General features: G+C 52.6%; 1 long non-coding RNA gene across 1 annotated transcript; it reads left to right on the top strand.

The window, feature by feature from the left end:
* The first annotated feature begins 278 nt into the window (after positions 1-278).
* Positions 279-3,570, top strand: LOC122241203. The gene is made up of 4 exons (XR_006221231.1): positions 279-366; positions 759-903; positions 3,084-3,135; positions 3,250-3,570. It is a non-coding gene; the product is annotated as an uncharacterized LOC122241203 (long non-coding RNA).
* The last annotated feature ends 17,534 nt before the right edge of the window (positions 3,571-21,104 follow it).

Here is a 21,104-nt window from a genome sequence, read left to right as displayed (position 1 = left end):
GCCCGTTAGGGGATCAAAGAGATGTTCCAGATCACTCCCATAGTTCTGGGAGGCAGGGAAACTTCAGTGAATGAGATTCCTGTTTCTGGAAATTTACCTGAAGGCTGGTGTGGTAGGTGAGACAGCCCCCTGCAATCCCTGCCCCTGGTGGTCAGGTGCCGGTGTAGTCTCCTCCCATGTTAACTAGGGCTGACCTGGGCGACCAGTAGGATATGGCATGTGGTTCTTGAGGCTATGTCATAAAAGACCTCATAGCTTCAGCCTTCTCTTCTGGATCACTCACTGTGGGGAAGCCAGCCACCAGCCCTACAGAGAGGTGAGGAACTCAGGTCACCTGCCAAGCATCAGCACCCGCTTGTCAACCAGGTGAGTGAGCCACCTCCCAGTCAAGCCTTCAAGTGCCTGCAGTCCCAATGGGCATCTTGACCACAACTTCATGCGAGACCCTGGGTCAGAGCCCCCACAGAATCCGTGAGACAATAAATGTCTGTTGTTTTCAGCTGCTAAGTCTGGGGGCGATCTAGCAATAGACGACTAATAATGGAGGATGAGTATGTGCAGGCTCGGAACTTTCCAGAAAACGTCACAAAGGGGACTATGGGATAAAACTTGCATCAAGGGGACCTCGGGCACCAAAGGCAGCCATGGGGATTCCCTGACTTCTATATCAGGGAGAAGGGGAAGGGAAACCCCTTTGGCAATTGAGGGAATGGAGCCCAGACCATTGGAAATAGCTGCTAACGCCCGTGTTCTTTTAGGGTATGTCCGGCTTCATCACCATGACAGACAAAATAAGTTTAACAGAAAATATCGGGATTGCTGAGTGCCCCTCCTCGGGATAGTGAGAGACCCACCTCTTCTCCTGTGTCTACCAGTCCAGTGGACACCATCCTGTTTTGCTTGGTAAAAGAAGAAACCAGAAAATCTGGTCTAGACCACTGAGGGGGGCCGTTCTCACCCGCACAGCCTCTCCCAAACCACAAGTTCCAACAGTTTCTCAGAGCGGACCTGAGGAAATGAAATACGGCCTGCACAAAACACCCAGGGGTCTGTCCTGAAGGAACAACTCAGGGACGTCCCGATTTGTTAGAGCAAAGCTGTCCAGACCATTGATCCAAGCTGCCCCCCTGGGATGCTGAGTCAGCCTGTGTGCTTCCCCGGGAAAGACGGGGAGACTCAAGGTTGGGCTAATAGCTCAGGGACTTCTCATGGCCTGTCCGGGCTTGTCCACTTCCCTCTGGGAAAGGTAGGCCCCCGAGGGTTTCCTGATTCTTCCTCCCTTTCCTGCCTTCTCCTCTCCATCCCATCTCTACTTCATGCCCACCACATCTCACTGCCTGCAGCCCCAAGGTGCTCAGACACCGGCGCCTTTCCCCCCAGGATCCACTCCCAGGTCGTTCCACTCTTTTCTCCCAAAGATTCTTCTTCCGGGAAACTCCTGAGGGACCTGACAACAGCATTTGGTGACCTCTGTCCTGCTGATGTCACAGTCTTGATGTGGGGGCCCCTACCCTAACCCACTCCCCAGGAGGAAGGTTTTCTCCCACAAGCCTGGACCCAGCATACAGGGAAGGGCCAAGGGGCTAGGGTAGGACCCTCTTGGGAACCATGGCTGAGGCCCCAATAGGACAGATGCGCCCTCTGGTGGCCCCATGCCACAGCCCCACCACCACTCTTATGCCCCAGCACAGACCTCATTCGCGATCTCACGGCCTTTAGGACCCTGCCCGCCCACCCTCCACCCTGTGCTGACTGCCCCTTTACAATGCAGAGGTCTCAGCTGAGGAGGGAAGTCAGGTCACTCCAGAGTTCCTCGTCTGCTGAGTCGTGTGGCACTGAGTTTGTAGTCATTGTCACTACATTCTGAAGAAGTTTTGAGACCCAGGAGAAGGGCTAGAGAGGTACCTTTTATGCTGCAGGCCTCTGTGAGTATGATCTTATAGGAAGGCCAGGGAGGGGCGCCTGCCTGGGTGGCTCAGTCGGTTGAGCATCTGACTTTTGATTTGGGCTCAGGTCATGATCCCAGGGTCATGAGATCTAGCCCCGTGTCCAGCTCCATGCTGAGTGTGGAGCCTGCTTAGGATTCTCTCTCCCTCTTTCCCTCTCCCCTGCTTGCAAAAAAAAAAAAAAAAAAAAAAAAAAAAGTTTAAAATTTTAAGGAAGGCCAGGGAAATGAGGTGGCATCTCAGCCATCCTTGGGCCTTGAGGGATGGAGGCACAGCCTTGCCACACAGCCAGAGCCAGAAGAGGAGGAGTCTGCTCTCTCCTTGGAAAATGGGAATAATAAGATCTTAAAAGGAGATTATAGAAGTAAAGCCTTTTATTCAACCTCTGATGAGGTGAATTTTCCAGGGGGAGTGAGCACACGGGTAGCCAGGGCAGGAATGGGGTGGGGTGAGATTTCAGAATTGCAGGTGGCTCCAAATCCTGGCAGCAAAGCCAGGCAAGCGAAGACAAGGACTGATTGCGGCATGTAAGTTTCTGTCTGGAGAACTCAGGAACGTGACCTGTGGGCCTGGGCACGTTTGTCAAATGAAAAAAAAAAAAAAAAAAAAAAAGACTGAATCAGTGAATGACTAAACCAACAACCCCAGGTGGAAATGGTCCTCTGAAATCCTGAAATCCTGAAGCGTGAAGACCAGTAATGGTGGAAAATTGGGAGCCGCCCCTCAGTTCCCAGCTCCAGAATTCCCTATGGTGCTGCTGAGAATTCACCTCAGCGCCACCTGCTGGTGGGAACTGACAGTGACCAGCTCCTGCTAAGCGGGGAAGTCTGTCACCTGGGTGAGGAAGGGAATGGTGGAGGGTGGGACCAGCGTCTCCCCAGGAACAGCTGCTCCCTAATTTATCCTGATCTTCCCGAGGGTCAGTCAAGAAAACATATCAAAGGCTTGGAAAAGGCATGAGAGATTCTTGCGTGTCCTTTGAGAGAAGGTCTGGGGGTCGGCTACAGGTCCTCTGACAATCATCTGATTCTTTAGGGTTGTGTGATATTATTGATTATTTGATTGACTTTATAACTCTGTAGGGATAGAGACAATTTGTAGGAAACAGATAATCATGGAAATGATTGCTTCCCACAGCAAGCAAATGAGTCCTGTTCACAGCACACAGAAGTTTTGCCCGGTAGAAAAGGTAAGTACCTGAAATCGAATCCTCATTCGAGCTTGTCTTAACATTTTGCTTGTTTCTTGTCAGTTAATGAGCTAAAGAAAACCTCTGACACGTGTTCACTTGTTTTTATTGTAGAGACTCATGATTTTACCTTTCTGAGAATTATATCTGAGCAGATCGCTGGTCCCCAAGGAATCTACAAAGTCTCTCGCACCATCCATCCCTCCTGCCCCCCAATCTGTTCAGGTGGCACCAGCAGCTGGATCCTCTGGGTCGCCACTGTGCCCAGAACAGACTTCGAGGACAAGCTGCCCTTGTGTGCTTCTCTGCCAGCGTCTCCCTCCAGACTGCCAGCTCCCGAGGGCAGGGGCCAGGTCTGATTCTTGCTGGATCTGCAGAGCTCAGTAGATGCTGTTGAGTGAATTTATGAATATACTTGGTTTGGACCACACCTCACTGCTGGTGAAGGAGCCTGGTGTAGGGGAAGGGCAATTCATTCACGTGGCCTCTGAGCCTCAGTTTTTGCATCTGCGAAATGAGGATATTTCCTATGTGCTGATGGGAAGGATATCAAGTAACTGCTGCATAGTTTCCATTTTCTTCTTTTAATTTCTATCGCCACCTCCCACCCCACCCCCCAGGATAGTATGAACAGGAACAGGGTCATTTCCTCTGGCTCTCCACCCTGCAAGGCCCACAGAAAGTGTCCAGTGATGTACTGCCACCCGGTTCATAAATGAGAAGGGGCCAGGGTGCCCACAGCCGGCGGACAAGCAGCAGGATCTATACTCAGCAGAAGCCTTGCACTCCAATGCTGGGGGGTTGAGGGCAAAGGGAAGGCTGGAGACCCGAACACGAACAGGAACCCCAAGGGAATAACTGAAGGGAGAGAATGGCTGGAAGAGGCTGGATTTCAAGAAGCCACAAGTCCCGGCCCCGGCCCGGCCCCAGCCCCAGGAACGCACCTGCTTCTCTGGCCCCTCCTTCCCTAAACAGCATCATCGGCTGAGAAAGCAGACTTCTGAATTCCTGGGGTTCGGGCGCCATCTCGTGGCCATTTCTGAAACTGCCCATCCCGGCTGAGCAGAGCCCAGAGGCCCAAGAGCAACGGGAACCAGGCCAACACTCCTCCAACTTTCCTGGCCCCCACCCTCTTCATCCTCACCTTCTCCCTTCCATTTATTGAGCACTGAATATATTCCAGTCTCCGTGTTCAGCCCCTTTCAGGACTTTAGCACGTTTAATTCCTGGAACAACCTTAAAAGGCAGGTAATACTAGTACCATTTTACAGATGATGAAACCGAGGCACAGAGAGGAAAAGGAGGTTTCCCAAGGCTGTACAGCGAAGGAAGTGGGCTAGAAGAGCTCCTCTCTGTACAGGAGAGGGGACAGTGAGGCATTTGATCCTGCTGCTTAGGAGACAGTTGGCTTTGCGGTCCTTTAGCTCTAATTCAAATACGTTTTTGGTGCTGACTCTGTGCCAGACCCTGCACTGGGTGCAGTTACCGGGGTCCAGTAACCCCCTCGGTCCCTATTAACCCCCTCCATGGCACTTATCACTGTATGGTCTGATTTCCGTCTTAAGGGTCCATCTCCCACTGAAACTGTGGGCTTCCTGAGACGTAGGGACCTATAGTCTGTTTTCTTTGCTGCTGCATCTCTAAAACTCCGAATTGATCACAGAACACAGAATCGGTGCTCCATTAACATTTGTGAATGACCTAACAAATCAGTGAATGAGTACAATTAAAACAAAACAAAACAAAACAAAACAAAAAAACAACTAGGGGCACCTGGCTGGCTTGGTGAGAAGAGCATGCGACTCTTGATCTTGGGGTCATGAGTTCGAGTCCCACACTGGGGGGTAGAGATGACTCAAAAATAAAATCTTTTAAAAACGTAAAAGAACTAGAAGAGCTAAAAAGAAAACAAAACCCACCAACTAGTCTCTGCCGTCAAGGCACTGACAGTCTAGTGTGGAAGGCAGATTGGTAAAGGGCAGGTGTGGTTCCTGTCCCCACCCCTCCCCCTCCTCCCCCCCCCAACCCCCCGCCTTCCCTCAGTGCTTTCCCAGAGGGAGCTTCAGGAGCCCAGAAAAGGCTCCTAACGTAGCCCTGCCCTGAGCCCCAAGGACAAGGCAGCAGAGCTGAGACTCACACAAGAAGGAAGGGAAAAGGCGCTACAGGTAGAGACCACAGGGCGAGCAAGTGCCTGGAGAGGAGAGCCCGCCTGCCCGCAGCCTGCTTGCCCTGTGCGCACTGTGAACTCCAAGCCTCCAGGAGGACCGTCAGGGGAAGGGGAGAGGCCAGCGGGGAATTCACCCAGCTAGCCACTTCAGACAAATCCCTCCCTCCACTCGGCCTCATATTCCTCCTCCCCAAAATGGGAACGAGGCGAGGATGAAATGAGACACAGGGCTGGCACACAGAAGGGAAGCTTAGGTCCCCCAATGGCTTGCCCCACAACCCCAGATGCACTTCAGGGGCATGGCCTGGGGCGGGGCGGGGCGGGCAGTAGCTGAGCTCCAGAGGCCACCAGGAAGTAGCCTGAGACTCAGCGCTGGAGGGGGGAAGCACAGCGCCTTCTGCTTTAAATCAGCGCCTCAGAGGTGGCAGCACAAGGAGGTCCCTGGGCCCGAGCACCCAACCCCACGAGACAGCAGGTCCGCCCTGTGATGAATGCACGGGCACCAGGTCGAGGAGGAACCAGGCTGGGCCTCACAGAGAGGGCACGGGATAGAGACCCTCGGAGGAGCCAATAATCCATTCTTGTTTATTAAGCACCTTCTATGTTCCAGCTATTAGAAACCCTGGCAAAGCAGCAGACGGTAAGCCAATGTAGTGTGTGTGCGTGGTGGTGTTGAAAATTTCTTCTAGGGAGAAAAATAAACACAGGAAGGGGAATAGGGACTGTGGGGGTGGTTGGCAATTTTAAATAGAATGGTGCCGGAGAGCCTCCAGAGAAGAGACCTTCAAATAGAGACCAGAAGATGTGGTATGGGAGGAAGCCATGAGGATAACTAAGGGAGGAGGGTCCGGGGCTGAGGGGAAAGCAAGTGCAAATGCTCTGGGGCAACATCGTGCCTGCTGTGGTTCAAGGAGCAGTAAAGAAACCAGAGAGGGGACTGAGGGGGCAGAGGTAGGGGCCGGATGGAGTAGGGCCGTCTAGACCACTGGGAAGCCCAAATGAGCGTCTAACATGTAGCGACAGAGGTACACGATGGGAGAAAAGCACAGACCCGCTCATTAGGCAACTCTAAACTTGTGTCTCATTACCCAGCCACACCTCCCGCAGTGCGCTATGAATTAATATTTTCTATAAATCCTGTAATTATCCTGTGAATAGCACAATTATATTGCATTGTATTTTGTGTGTTAAAAGCACTCATTTGTTAAATGTAAACATTTAAAATATACCACATATTATGCAGCTCTTCTTACTTTTTATTTAATCAACTGGAAGCCTCAAATTGGAAACAGCGGGGGGGGGGGGGGCTTTTCTTGACCCTCAAGAGTTCCCTGGAGGCAGGTCTGCTGCCTCACTCAGCCACACCCTCACCTACACGCGCTCATCATTCACCCGCAGTGCCCAGCCAGAACCCAGGGCTGGGAGACAGAGACCACCTCAGGGTGGCCTCAGACAGGTCCCTGCACTGTCTTCTACAGCTGCCCCAACTCGCCTAGCTCTTGACATTTTACAGACAGCGTCCCTATCCTCATGGACCTTCACTACAAAATGGGCAGGGATTAGTGTGTCCATTTTACAGGCGGAAACACTGAGGCTCTGAGAGGTGCCTGCTCAAAGTGACTGAGGACAGAGCAGAGTCTGGAGGAGGCAAGGTGGGGATGGGGAAGGCTTGGAAGTTTAAAGGTGAGGAGAGGAGCAGAAGGGTGTCGCCGCTAACCCTCTGGTGGACCGGACCTCAGACAGACCTGGGTTTGAACCTTGAATCCCAGCCCCACCATTTATTTACCTTGGGTAAATTCCTTAAATTTCCCTGAGCCTCGGTTTCCAAATCTTTACAATGGGACTAATGATAGTACTCACCCCGAGACCTTGTTGTGCAGATTCAGTGAGGGAACACGGACGAAAAGGCTGTTATTACTGCTGTTTTCAATCATACCAAGTGCTGGGGTTTAGAGGTGGGGTGGGTGGGGAGTAGGGCTGCTCAGTCCATACCCCACCCAGCCGTAGCCACGTGCTGGTAGCCTCCTGCTGGGTTGCTTCCCCTGCCCGTGTGGACAACAGTCATTGTACAACAATCACAGTCCACCCTTTCCCATCACTCCTGCTTTGTAGTTTACAAAGTGCTTTCATCCGCTCATTCAACCTTTACTGAGTGCCTCCTGCATAAACCAGCCCAGGGCTGGCTCCTGGGTGTCTCCTGGTGAACGAGGCAGGCATGGTCCCAGAGAGCGGACATCAAGAAGCAGATCGCACAAATGAACATATAGGTAGAAACTGGGTTAAGGGCTAGGTGAGAACAATATAGGCGGCCAGGAGAGAGAATTACAAGGGGCCCTGATTCAGTCTCAGCAAAGCTGCACAGCAGTGGCCAAGGATAGCGCTCGTCCCCGTTGCCTCAGGGGAGACCCTGAATTTCAGGACAGGGCAGGCACCTGCCCAAGGGCACCAGTGAGGTGGGGTGAAAGAATCAGCACATCCAGCTGACTCCTCCCACCCAAGCTGGCCCAGGGGAAGGAGAGCTCTGGAGTGAGGGCTGGGGGGGGGTGGGGGTGGAGGGAGGGGGGGGTCTGCCAGGACAGGGAGGAAACCTGTGTAGAGTCCTGTGTTTTCTTCATACCTGCTTCACATCTGAGGGGTGGGGGACTGGCTCAGGCCCCTGGGGTCTGAAGGGCAGAGTATACTGTTCCCTGCCTTGGGCACCTGTGCCCACTCTTTGGGCAGAACTGTTCTGAGCTTGGGCTCCAGGGGCTGGGCTGTGAGGAGGGGGAGGGTCTCTCCCCAGGGTGGGGGGCTGTGCCAGGCCGGCTTAGCAGCACGCCCGCCTTGCCGGCAGAGCAGGCTTCGGGTCTGTGCCTGCTCTGAGTTGAGTCCGTTGGAGCTACAGTTGGTAATGACCCCAGAGCCACCAGCCTGGGGGCTCTGCTTCGCCACTTGCAAAGCCCTTGCACAGCTCCTATCTCCTTTGGTGCTCGCCAAAAACCTGGCGAGAGAGAAAAGGCACCGGGCACGGAGCCGAGAGACCAGGGTTCAAGTCCTAGCAAATGCCGTATCTTTATCATTAAGTCATTTAACAAACGTTTGCGAAGCATTTACACTGTATTGGATACAAGGTGAAGTGCAGTAAGCAAAACAGACCAGATAAGGTCCCTGTTCTCCTGGATTCAAAAAGATAGAAAGTAATCAAATAATCACATAAATACCAGGGGTTCGATGCACAGGCGTTGCCCTCTCTCCCTCATGTGAGGCAACCCACGGGCACTTCCTGTGAGCTCTCTAGGCCCAGCCCATGCCAGAACCATCTCTTATCAGGATTGTTGCCCTACCCTGCAAATGAGGCCTCCAGCTTCCAGACAGTGCCGGAAGCCTCCTGAATGCTCTCCTGAGCCTCCCATCAGCTTTTCACTTGAAATAAAATCCAAACTCCGTCCTGTCCCTTACAAGGCCCTGTGTGACCAGCATCCTGTTAACGTCTCCTGACTCATCTCCTGTCGCTCTGGCCCTCGCTCTTTCCATTCTGGACATACTAGTCCCCTTGTTTCTCAAATCCATGGGCCTCAAGTCCCCTTGCCCTTGCTGTTCCCTCTGCCTGGAATGTTCCACACACAGACTTTTCTGTGGCTTCCTCTCCCACTTCATACAGCTCTCTGAACAGATAGCACCTTCCTTCCTTCCATCCTTTGTCCTTCGCTTTCTTCCAGAATACAGATCAGCACCGCTTAAGTGTTATGTATATGTAATCACCAGTCTCTCCATCCACAGCAGGCCTGGTACATGCGAGGCACCAAACAAAAGAGTGAACACAGGGGCACCCTGGTGACTCAGTCGGTTAAGCATCTGACTTCGGCTCAGGTCATGATCTCACAGTACGTGGGTTCGAGCCCTGCATCGGGCTCTATGCTGATAGCTCGGAGCCTGGAGCCTGCGTCGGATTCTGTGTCTCCCTCTGTCCGCCCCTCCCCCACTTGTGCTCTGTCTCTCTCTTGAAAATAAACATTAAAAAAAAAAAGTTTAAGAGAGTGAAGACAATTAGGAAGTGGAATAAGGGAATGAAAAATACAGGCAGTCTTACAGATGAGGGGACAGGAGGTCTCAACTCATTGCGGGCAGGGTATCAGAAATGGTTCCCTTAGGACCTGGGACAGCCCTTTAGAATTAATCCAAACTGAGGCAGGGTGGCCAAGCCTTTGAACCTCCCTGTTGACCAGTCGTAGGCTGTCCCTGGAGAAAGGGACCTTGTCCCTGACAGAAGGACATTTGGGCGGAAATCTGAAGTGTGGAACAGAGCACTCGGGCGGAGGGAACAGTCTATGTGAAAGCTGAGAGGCCACAGTGTCCCAACAATGGAGCAGCTGACAGGAGAGTGAGGGGGGGTGGGGATCAATGGAGGTGAGTCAGGAGCTCAGTTTGTCCTAGAAATGACAAAGGGCAGCGGCAGGGAGGGAGCCCGAAGCCATGGAGTGGCTGGGTCAGCTTTGAGTCTCCTGGAGACCCTCTGACTGCCCTGTAGAGAAGCAGAGGCAAGAGAGGAGGGGAACCACTTTGGACGCTTTGGTGATTCAGGCATGAGATGATGCTAGGCTTAGGTGGCGGCTCTGGGAATGGAGAGAAGAAGGACAGGAAGTCTGACCCCCCGGAGAATCTCCAGTGGGTCCCAGGCAGAGACTTGCTCATGGCTGGATGGCTGTCTCAGGGTCACGTCTGGGCTCTGGTTCCTTGAAGCATTCTGGGGGAATGAGTGCCCAGGCCTGAAGGGGGTCTGGGTGGTACCCCTGGCATCCATGAGCAGCAACCCCCCCAGAGGGGCTCTCCTGACCCCAGCTTAACTGTGCAAAGTCCAGACCTCTTACAAAGCTCTTTGCGATTTCCCATATTTGTTGGAACTTAAGGCGGGGGTTATGTACGTCCAGGAACCCACTTTGCTCAGCCCCAGCTCTGAGTGTTACTCAGCCTAGTACGCAGAAAGCACTCACTAACTGCTAGATGGCCAGACTAGAATGTGAAGGGAGGAAAAAGGGGGCAAGTCTGGAGGGACTCCCAACTTTCTTTCTGGTTTGCGTCCTCGGCTTAGTTGGGGGCCAAACTGGGAAGGGAAGGTGTAGGATTGGGACATGCCGAGGCCATGGTGTGATTGAGATGCCCAAGCCCTGGGGTCTGGTGCCAACCCTTCGAGGAGCCCCACCATGATGGCGTAAGAGGGAGAAGAGGCCACGGGGATTGCCGGGGGTAGGGGAGCCGGGACGGAATGGAGTCGCAGAATCGAGGGATCGGGCAATGCTGTCAGACACCAAGATCCTAGCAAAGGGGATAAGGACGGAGAAGGAGGGCCCCTCAGGAACATGGCAGGCCTGGGTGAAGCATGCATAAGCTTGGGAGGGGGGCTTGGTGAGGGACCTGAGGCTTGGTAAAAGCATGCAGTCTTGGAGGAAGGGGTGGAGAAAACAAGGCCGTATGGAGAGCAGCGAACGAGGAGGCCTGCCCCGGAGCTCTACCCCCCTCAAGTGCCCAGAAGCTCCCAATTCCACTCTCAGAGCCCAGGGTCAAGATCCCTCCCTCCTCCACTGTGCCTCCTTGAGGTCCCCCTGACAAGTATCCCTTGGGTTCCTTCCTGGGAACTGTTGCCTCGGCCCAAATTCAGGTTGGACAACAGGAAGGACTTCCTGGCTGGAAGGGATGGGAGACCCTGGACAAGGTGAATGGGGGCATTTCTGTCCCCAAACGAGGCATCAGATGCAGTGACTTCTGGAGGTCCCTTTCTAATTGCTGGGCCAAAAAAAAAAAAAAAAAAAGGCAGAGTGTTTTACAACCTGGACGGGGCAGGAAAGGGAACTTTTTAGAACAGGGAAGAAGCACTTGCTGACAAAGAGCATCAGCATCAATAGCTCAGACTTAAGCTAGACTCCCTGCATTAAAATCCCAGCTCTGTCACTAACCAGCTGTGTAACCTTGGGTAACTACTTAACCTCTCTGTGCCTCGGTTTCATCTGTAAAATGGGATCAAAAGTAGTACCCATCTCTTAGGGCTCTTATGAAGCTTGAATAAATCAACTGAAGGGGCACCTGGCTGGCTCAGTTGGTAGATCATGGGATCTCAGGGGTGTGAGTTCAAGCCCCACATTGGGCGTGGAACCTGCTTAAAAGAATAAAACAAATAAACTAAAATGTGTAAGGTGCTCAGAACAGTGCCCGGAACAAAATGAGCCTTATATCAACATTTTAAAGATGAAAGATACTGGTTACTTCCACTCGTGAGCCTCCTGGGTTCTGGGCACTGTGCCAGGTTCTTTATTCACATTACCTCCACTCCCCACATTCCTCTAGAAGATAGTTCTTATAATTCCCATTTTCTAGACGAAGAAACGGAGCCCCAGAAAGGTGAAATCACTTTAAGTTGATCTAGGCTGACTCTAGAGCACTCTTTTTTTTTTTTTTTAAAGATTTTAAGTATGCTCTACACCCAATATGGGGCTCGAACCCATAACCCCAAGATCAAGAGTGGCACACTCCAGTGATTAAGCCAGCCAGGTGCCTCTCTATCAGCCCTCTTAACTATTATACTGTGTTGCTTTTCTCTATGACAAAGGAAGGGGGGGGTGGACGAAATGACCTCCTAGAGGCCTATCTTGGATGTTCACACCCATACTCACAGCCGCAGACCCCTCCTGTTTATAAACCATCCTCAGCCTCGTCAGAGCCTAGGAAGATTTTCCTAGTTACACAGGGTAACGAATAGCTCAGAGCTGCAACCATCTCATTAGACAATTATCTCCCTGAGTGCCACGGCAAGGAAGTGACCTCACTGGTCCCTCAACACCACCCTGCCGCTGGGGATGGAGGTAATGAGGGTAATCACAGTAGTGGTGACAGTGACATTGATGGTGACGTGGTCAAGTGATGGAAAAGGTGATGGCTCAGGTCTTGATGTTGGTGGAGGAGGCGACGGGGCTGGTAACTGACTTGATGGTGGCTGAGGTGATGGCTAATGGTGGTGGTAGATCCCAGCATTGATGGAGAGGTGACAGCAACAGTGGTGACCTATCAGGTAGACCTCAGGGCTGGGTTTCTCTCGGCCTTCATCTGACCCTCCGGATGGGGAGGTTGGAGAGCTAACAACTACATTTCCCTCCCTCCAGCATCTGCCTGTGGAACAAGCTCCACCAATTATTATCTTTTTTGATACAATTTATCGTCAAGTTGGCTAACATACCGTGTGCACAGTGTGCCCTTGGTTTGGGGGGTAGATTCCCAGGACTCATCGCTTACACACAACACCCAGGGCTCATCCCAACAAGTGCCCTCCTCGGTGTCCCTCACCCATTGCTCCCTCTCCCCCGCCTCCCCCGCCACCAGCCCTCAGTTTACAAGCTCCACCAATTAGATTCAGTTGGGCAGGGTTTGGAAAGCTACAGTGAGGCGCAGTCCTGGGTTTTCTCCTTTGTAAAATAGGACCAAATATAAAACAGTGCCTGGCACGTGATAAGCACCATGTGAGTGTTAGCTGTTATTGCTGGGGGGAGGGGAGGGTATTTGTATGTTGTTCTTGTTTCCTGCCACCTCTAGGCTGTTCCTGCCGGCCAGCAACGTCATGGGGTTCTTCTGCAGCAGCATTCCAGAATGGACACAAAGCCCAAGATCCAGGTCAGATGAAGGGCGGGACCAAGGAAGTGCTAGCATTGGACAGACCGGGCCCCACTCCACGACACTCGGACTTGATTGTCACCATCAGACACCACACTGACCAGTGCTACCACCTTTCTGAGCGAGTTCTAAGCCCTCCTGTCTTTGTATCCCTCACTTGACATTCAAAGTCCTGGGCTGGAGCATCCACATGGCTGAGCCCAGGTTGCGTGTCCCCGTCCTACCTGCCAGGGGTGCGAGGAGGGGTCAGCAGTCCCCTTCAGCTTCAGTAGTGGGTGATGGGGACTCCCACAGTAGGGTCTTCCCCCGAATGGCAGGAGGGTTTGGAGGCAGGGAGGCCAAAAAAACAAAGAAAGGCCACTCAAAGGAAGCCTAGTGCCTAGGCGGGAATAAAGAGGGAGGCGACTGGACCTTTCAAACCTGACCAGACCCAAAGCCCCTGCGATCACCCACCAACTTCTACTGCCACCCCTATGGGACACTGGTCCATCTTGTACACTCTGGTCAAATGCAGATGGAATGCTTTGGCCCTTCCCTTTACAGCCCAGCACAGAGCAGAAGGCAGGCCTAGACATTCAAGCAGGATGTTATATCAATGGCCCAGGGAGAATGAAAGGGAAAGGAACATGGACATCTACTCATTGATTCCATATCCATTTATTCGGCACCAACCAGGTACCAATATAGCAGAGGATGAGGTCCCTGGCCCATGGGGCTTACAATCTAGTGGGGAAGAGAGTCAAACCGGTAACACATCCATAGATGAGGCGACTGCAGGGCCTGAAATGTGAGAGGGACGAAACAGAGAGAGGAGCTGGGAGCCCTTCAGAGGCAGAGGTCAGGGGAGGCCTCTTCGAGCTGAGGCTGGAAGGATGAACAGCCAGATGCGCAGAGATGGGGGGCAGTTGTGGGCTCCAAGACGTAGGGGCAGGAGCAGGCTTCCGGAACAGAAAGGGTGGCCGTGTAGCTGGAGTAAATGAGAAGCTGAGTGGGAGGAGGAAGTGAGGTAAAAGTCAGATAAAGAACTGGCCTTTCATTGCAGCCAATGGGAAGCCACTGGGGGCTGGTTTTTTGGTTTTTTGGGTTGGTTGGTTGTTTGTTTTCATATGAGGAGGGACTTGTCCTCAAGGATGAGTCAGGAAGAAAGAGGAGATGGGCACAGTCCAGGTAGGTGTACGGTAGAAGTAAGGTGAGGGCTTCCCCCATGCTGGGCTCCTGTTTCCTCAATGACATGAGGCTTGGTCATCGCGGCACGAGGGGTGGGGGATAATGGCGGGACATGTGTCCATTAGGCCATGTCAGGCTTCCAGGGTCCAGGATGGAGCCATGATCTAGCCCTAAGGAAGCCAGGCTCTAACCAGCCCTCGTGCTCACCAACACCTAGCGGTTCCCTAGGGAGACGGAGGCACTTCCTTGACTGGCCCCTCCCCTGCCACCGAGAAGAGACCAATAGTAGCAACTGAAGCCTCAACCGTCACAATCAGATGTCACCTACAGCCACCATCATAACCACCGTCACCCTCACAATAGGCACAAGGACAGGATAGGAAACCCTGCTCCTGGGAGTGAACGGGACCCTGTAAGCTAGCTGCGGGGGACCTGGGGAAGACACGGTCCTGGGACAGAGCCAGTGGCGTGCTGGAGCTGGCTCCCCCTGGCTTGTGAGAGCTGAGTCTGTGAATCTCCTCCCAATTCTGCATGCAGTAACAGCAGGGGGAGGCTGAAATCAAGCACAGTGGGGGAGTTTTCGCAATTTTTCCCAGCTACCCAGTTCACCAACATACCTCTGGACAGAGCCTTGAAGACAGGGAGAGACCCTGACCCCACCACTTGCCCCTGTAAACTCCAGAGCCTGGAGCAGGATCAGCAGGAGGAGGCAGCCAACCACGTCCACAGAGTCTGGAGGGTAGGCCATCTGGTGCGGGGGGATGTGGGTGGAGACAGGAGGTCATCTGCCCCCAAGATACATCTGATAGTGAACTGGGACCCTGCGTATTAGCTCAGGGACATCACCTTCACCGGAGCCTCTGCTCCAGCCCAGGAGCCCAGGAGTGGGCTCCCAGCCAGGCCGCCTGACTCACCATCCGGGAGTTGGAATCCTGGGCTGGGTCTGTCCTGGAAGGTCTGCTTCTCCCCGTTCCCTGATCTCAGGATGAGCCCTGACCCTGGTCACAAACTGGGCCTGAGCCCGGTGACAAAAGATCTCCACCCAGGCCCAGACAGAGCCCCACCCTGGTTCCGGGTTGGGCTCTGATAGGCCACCGAAAACACTCTCGCCTCCATCTGCACACAGGCCCTGGCTCAGCCCTAGACTCACAGGCCCCTGCGCCCCAAGCGGAGCAGGCCTGGAGAGGGATTGGCTCAGCCCCTCTGCAGTCCTCCTGCCTGGAAAAGCAAATGGTGGGAAACAAAACAAAATTAAAAGTCACCACCAGCTCCTCCTTGCTTTAGTGACACATCTCTGTCTTAGGAAATAAGGCCTAAAGGCAAAGTACATTTTCTAAGGCTAACCCCTCTCCACCTCTGCCAGGCTCCCTCTTCGATTTGGAGGATTCTTGCCCTAAACTGTTCCTCCCACTGTCCCCAGACACAGGCCTCCCTGTTGCCAGGAGGAGAGAGAGCTGTGAAAGTCCCAGGAATGTCATCTGAGAGCCTAGGGGATGGAGGCCAGGATCTTATCTGGCTTATGGACTTGGGCAAGACTCTTCTCTTCTCCACACCTCAGTTTTCCCATCTGTACAGTGGGAGATTTAGCCCTCCTGCTCTAATATCCAAAGTTAGGAAACCTGATGGAAATTCAGGGCCCCGTATTCAAGCATCGGAAGGGCTGTCTTTTCTGCATAATTCAGATCCAGGGGACCCACGAGACCCAAGAAACTTTTCCTAAAACATGTATGGGCTACCGGGTCCAAGTACTGGCATATCCTCTTAGTTCTGGTACCCTGTACTAGTGACTTAGCTTCTCTGGCCATCTGTTTTCTCATCTGTCAAATGGCAATAACACCAAGTTTGTGAGGATCAAATGAGGTAGTGGCAAGAAAAGTGCTTTGTAAGCTGCAGGGTACAGTCCTCCTGGGAGGGAGGGACAGTTATTATTGCTGTCGGTATGGGTTGATGTTTTGCCTTCCAGCAGAGCCCAGAAAGTGGACCAATCTGGCCTAGCTCTCAAGTGGGAGATCTCCTCAAAGTCTCTTCAGGACCCTCGACCCCAGCCCTGCCAAGAACCAGCTTGAGCCCAGCATAAGCCTGCTAGCTGGCCTCCCTACCTCAGGACGGGACAAATCTTCCTCACTGGACCCCAAAGATTGCAGGCTTTAGAGCTGGACCAGCCTTGGGGATCCTCAGATCCCATCTCCTTATAGTGGCCCAGATAGGAAAGGGGCTTGCCCCAGGAGGCACACAGCATGTTAGTGGCAAAGCTGGGCCTCAGACCCAGCCCTCTCCTTCCTATGAGACTCTTTGCTCTAACTCTGGCCTCTAAAAACAGTGTCCCCCTGGAATCCTGACAGCAGCAATGCCCCTGCAGCTGCCCCAAGTCAGCAGACCCTGGCCAGGCCAGGACTCTGAGAGAGAGGGGCTGTCCAAGGCATCCCTCCACAGGCTTCACGCTCTGATGGGCTCTCACCTCCTCCAGAAAGCCTTCACTGACTGGCACCCAGAAACGCTCAAAAGTGACTTTCCCCCCACACCTCCCCTTTGACAGAAAACCCCTTAAAGATGAAAGGTGTCTGCCTGCCCGTCTGCTAGCCCCTACATGGAGTGTCTTCAGGGTAGAAGACAGCTGAATTCTTCTGGGCTTCCCACCACAGGGGCCTAGCCCAAACTGAGGGCAAAGGGAATAAGAGGAGAAGAAAAGGCGAGGGGAGGGGAGGGGAGGGCAGGCTGGGCAAGTGATCACTGCCCTGGGAGTTTGAGACCCAAGCCATTGGCAGGGCAGAGGGTGAGGCTGGCAGGACTGGAGACCCGGAAGCCCCGCCTCCTTGGACTTCAATTCCCCGGGCCTCCCTCCCTCCCCCACGGTCCATTCCCCCAGGGCGGGCTCCTCCCGTGGGAACTGCTGTCTCAGCAGCGGCGCCCAGCCACGCGGCTGCCAGGAATGAGGCTGGGCAGAGGTCGGGGCGGGCCTGGACAGGGCTGCCCCTTGCTCGGGCCTGGGGACCGGGCAGCTCTGGGCCGAGGCGGGCAGGGAGGGCAGCTGCGTGGGCCCTGGGAGCTGGACGCGACCTTCTGCTGCCTGCAACAGCGGCCGGACAGCACCTGGGAGCTGGTTAGAGGTGTAGCCTCCCAGGTCCTACCCGGGACCTGCTGATTCAGAATCTGCATTTTAACAAGATCCCCAGGTGACTCCTAGGCACATCACAATTTGAGAAGTCCTGTTCTAACAAGAGTCCGCCTGCGTGTGTACAGGTTAAAGAAAAGGCGCCTACAAACTTCCAGTTATAAAATGAGTAAGTCACAGGGATGTAATGTACAGCATGGTGACTACAATTAATAACACCGATTGTATATGTAAGAGGTGCTGACAGAGTAGATCTTAAAAGTTCTCACCACAAAAAAACAAATTGTAACTATGTATGGTGACAGATGTTAACTTCTTGCGGTGATCACTTCACAGTATAAACAAATATCTAATCATTATGTTGTACACCTGAAACGTATAATGTTATATCAATTATATCTCAATTTCAAAAATTAAATCATGAACAAAAGACATAGATTACCTTCCTTTTATTTCTTCTTTAAGTTTCAGATAGGATATTATCTTTTTTCCCCCCAAATTAGGAATGTATAAGTAGGATTATATTACCTATGAATTGTATTCCATCACAGGAAAGAGGTATTGCAGAATATTTGTTATAAAATGGAGCGTGGGGGAGGGGAGTGCCTGGGTGGCTCAGTCAGTTAAGCATCCGACTTCGGCTTAGGTCATGATCTCATGGGTCGTGAGTTTGAGCCCCACGTCAGGCTCTGTGCTGGCAACTTAGAGCCTGGAGCCTACTTTGGATTCTGTGTCTCTGTCTCTCTCTGCCCTCCCCTGCTCGCTCTCTCTCTCTCTCTCAAAAATAAAGAAACGTTAAACATTTTTTTAAAAAAATGGAGCGTGGGGTCTGCTGGGGCTGGAAACCCACTGATGAGAACCCGCTCCTGTTTTCAGTCAGCAACCTCAGCCCTGAGGAGACAGAAATGGGGGTGAGCAGCCCTTGAACCTGAGAAGCTTCTACTCTAGCAGGGGTAGACTACTCTAGCAGACTCTAGCTTCTACTCTAGCCGACTTATATCACCCACCACTTTCCTGAGCCTCAGTTTCCTCACTCATGGAATGGGCATAATTAATCATCAGTCATCACCACTTCTTCTTTTTTTTTTTTTAATTTTTTCTTTTTAACGTTTATTTATTTTTGAGACAGAGAAAGACAGAGCATGAATGGGGGAGGGTCAGAGAGAGGGAGACACAGAATCTGAAACAGGATCCGGGCTCTGAGCTGTCAGCACAGGGGCCCGATGCGGGGCTCAAACTCACGGACCGCGAGATCGTGACCTGAGCCAAAGTCGGCGCTCAACCGACTGAGCCACCCAGGCGCCCCAGTCATCACCACTTCTAACAGGCTCCACCAAGCTTGGGGACAGGGAGGAGCTTTGTGAGCAGCCTCAAACCTGAGGCAGGTGAGGTCCCAGAGTGCCCTGTTCACAGCTCAGCCTTCTGATGCATCTTCCTGCCCTTCCAGCCCCCAGCCCTCCTGTTCTTCCCTCGAGCCTCGTCTTCATCTATGGTCTTACTCTTCTTCCTTCCTCCTTGATCTCCCCCCAAAAACACCTGTCTGAACCTTGCTCCCTTTAGCAAATTAGCACTGTTTCTGGAAGGAGCAAACATTCATTGAATGCCAAGTACACAGGCATCACTCGCACACTGGGTCTTTTATGCCAGCCCTGAGAGGTAGGTGATAATGCCCCCAATAAACAGATGAGGAAACTGAGGCTCAGAGAAGAGGAGTGATGTGCATCCAGAGCGCAGAGCCAAAAAGAGGCCCAGATGGAATAGGAACCCAAGCTTTGGGCTCCCACTACCGCAGGCTTCCTCAGCTGGAAAGCAGGAACCAATTTTCAATGACCTTAGGGAGGACTAAATTTAAAGTCTCGCCTCAGGGATCTGGCTGTGGCCACACTGCACCACACCCTGCAAGATCTGCTTCTAGAAGAGTGCTCCTTCCTCCTTTCTTCAAAGCATCCCTTCACTTATTCCATGAATATTTATTGAGCGCCGAATAACCAGCAACACGGTTCCAGGAGCTGGGGTACACAGAAAACAAAACCAGGCAAAATCTCTGCCCTCCTGGAGCTTCTGTTCCAACGGGGAAAAGGAAAACAAACAAACAAACAAACAAACACACGTGCGCGCGCACACATAGCCACCCACCTACCCCCCCCTCCCCACACACACACAGCATGATGTGTAGATGGCGTTGGGTGCTATGGGAACCATAAAGAGAAGAGAAGAGGTCTCTGGGGTGGGAGATTGCCATGCTCATTGGTTAGTGAGCAAGGCCTCGGTGAGAAAAGAACCTGGAGGAATGAGGGAGAAGCCAGGTGGCTCTCAAGAATGAGTTGGGCAGGGGCGCCTGGGTGGCTCAGTCGGTTGAACGTCCAACTGCGGCTCAGGTCATGATCTCGCAGTTCGTGGGTTCGGGCCCCACATCGGGCTCTGTCCTGAATGCCTGCTCAGAGCCTGGAGCCTGCTGCGGATTCTGTGTCTCCTTCTCTGTCTGCCCCTCCTCCGCTTGCACTCTGTCTCGCTGTGTCTCTCAAAAGTAAATACATGTAAAAAAATAAAAAAATAAAAAGAGTGAGTTGGGCAGATGATAGAGCAATCGCAAAGGCCCTGGGGTGGGACAGGAGCACAGTCCTGTCCCAGGCGGCCAGTGCACCTACAACAGAGGAGGGAGAGGAGAGGAAGAGACGAGGCAGTGGGTATCCTGTAGAGCCTTGTGATTCGAAGGACTCTGGCTTTCTTCCAAGTGAGATGGAGGTATTGCAATGGCGTGATCTGGCTTATGTTTTAAAAGGATCACCCAGGCTGCTGGATTGCAAATAGACTGTAAGAGACAAGTACAAAAGCAGGGGGCCAGTAAGGAGACTCCAATAATCCAGGAGAAGGGCGATGGTCACGAGGTGGCAGTAAGTGGCGGTTGGGGGTGGGATGGGGTCAGACTTTGTATTCAGAAGGTAAAGCCAACAGGACTTACTGACACTTGATGTGACACGTGAGCGAAAAGGGAGTAAAAAAATCGCTTCAGATTTTCAGCCCAAGAACTAGAAGTTGCCATGTGCTACGGGAGGAGCATTTCAGTTCGAGAATTCCGCTCTGGACGCGTGAAGTTTGAGAAGACAACAAACATACAAGAACAGACGGTTCCCAACTTAACGACGGGTCACCTTACAATCTTCTGACTTTACAACGGTATGGAAGCGATATGCATTCTGTAGAAACGATACTTCAGATTTTGATTTTGGATCTCTCCCCAGGTTCGAGATAGGGGGTTAGATCCTGGATCCTCTCGTGACGCTGGGCAGTGGCATTGGTGGCTCCCAGTCAGCCAGCGATCGCAAGGGTAAATAACTGATACATTGACAACCGTCTCGCACCCGTACAACCATTCCGCCTGTCACTTCCAGGACAGCATTCAAAACGTTGCAGGAGATATTCAGCACTTTATTACAAAATAGGCTTTGCGTGAGATGCTTTTGCCCAACTGTAGGCCGATATAAGCATTCAAGTACGTTTAAGGTTGGCTCAGTTAAGCATCCGACTCTTGATTTCAGCTCAGGTCGTGAGGTCATGGTTCGTGACATGGAGCCCCGAGCCAGGCTCCTCACTGACAGTACGAAGCCTGCTTGGGATTCTCTCCCTCCCTCCCTTTCTGTGCCTCCCCTGCCCATGCACTCTTTCTCAAAATAAATAAATAAACACTAGAAAAATAATTGCATAAGCCTGGAATTGGGAAGCGAGCTCGGGCCTGGAATACGTAAAGCTGGGGTTTGCCAGCACGTGGATAGCCTTTAAAGCTTGAAACTGACTGAAATCACCAAGGGAGTGAGTACGGACAGAGAAGATGCGAGGACTAGGGAGTGAGTCCTGGGCATGTCACTGCTTAGAGGTTGAGGGAACGAG

This window comes from Panthera tigris, chromosome C1 (genome assembly GCF_018350195.1).
Source record: "Panthera tigris isolate Pti1 chromosome C1, P.tigris_Pti1_mat1.1, whole genome shotgun sequence".
NCBI lineage: Eukaryota > Metazoa > Chordata > Mammalia > Carnivora > Felidae > Panthera > Panthera tigris.
This window is presented reverse-complemented; position numbering and strand designations above follow the sequence as displayed.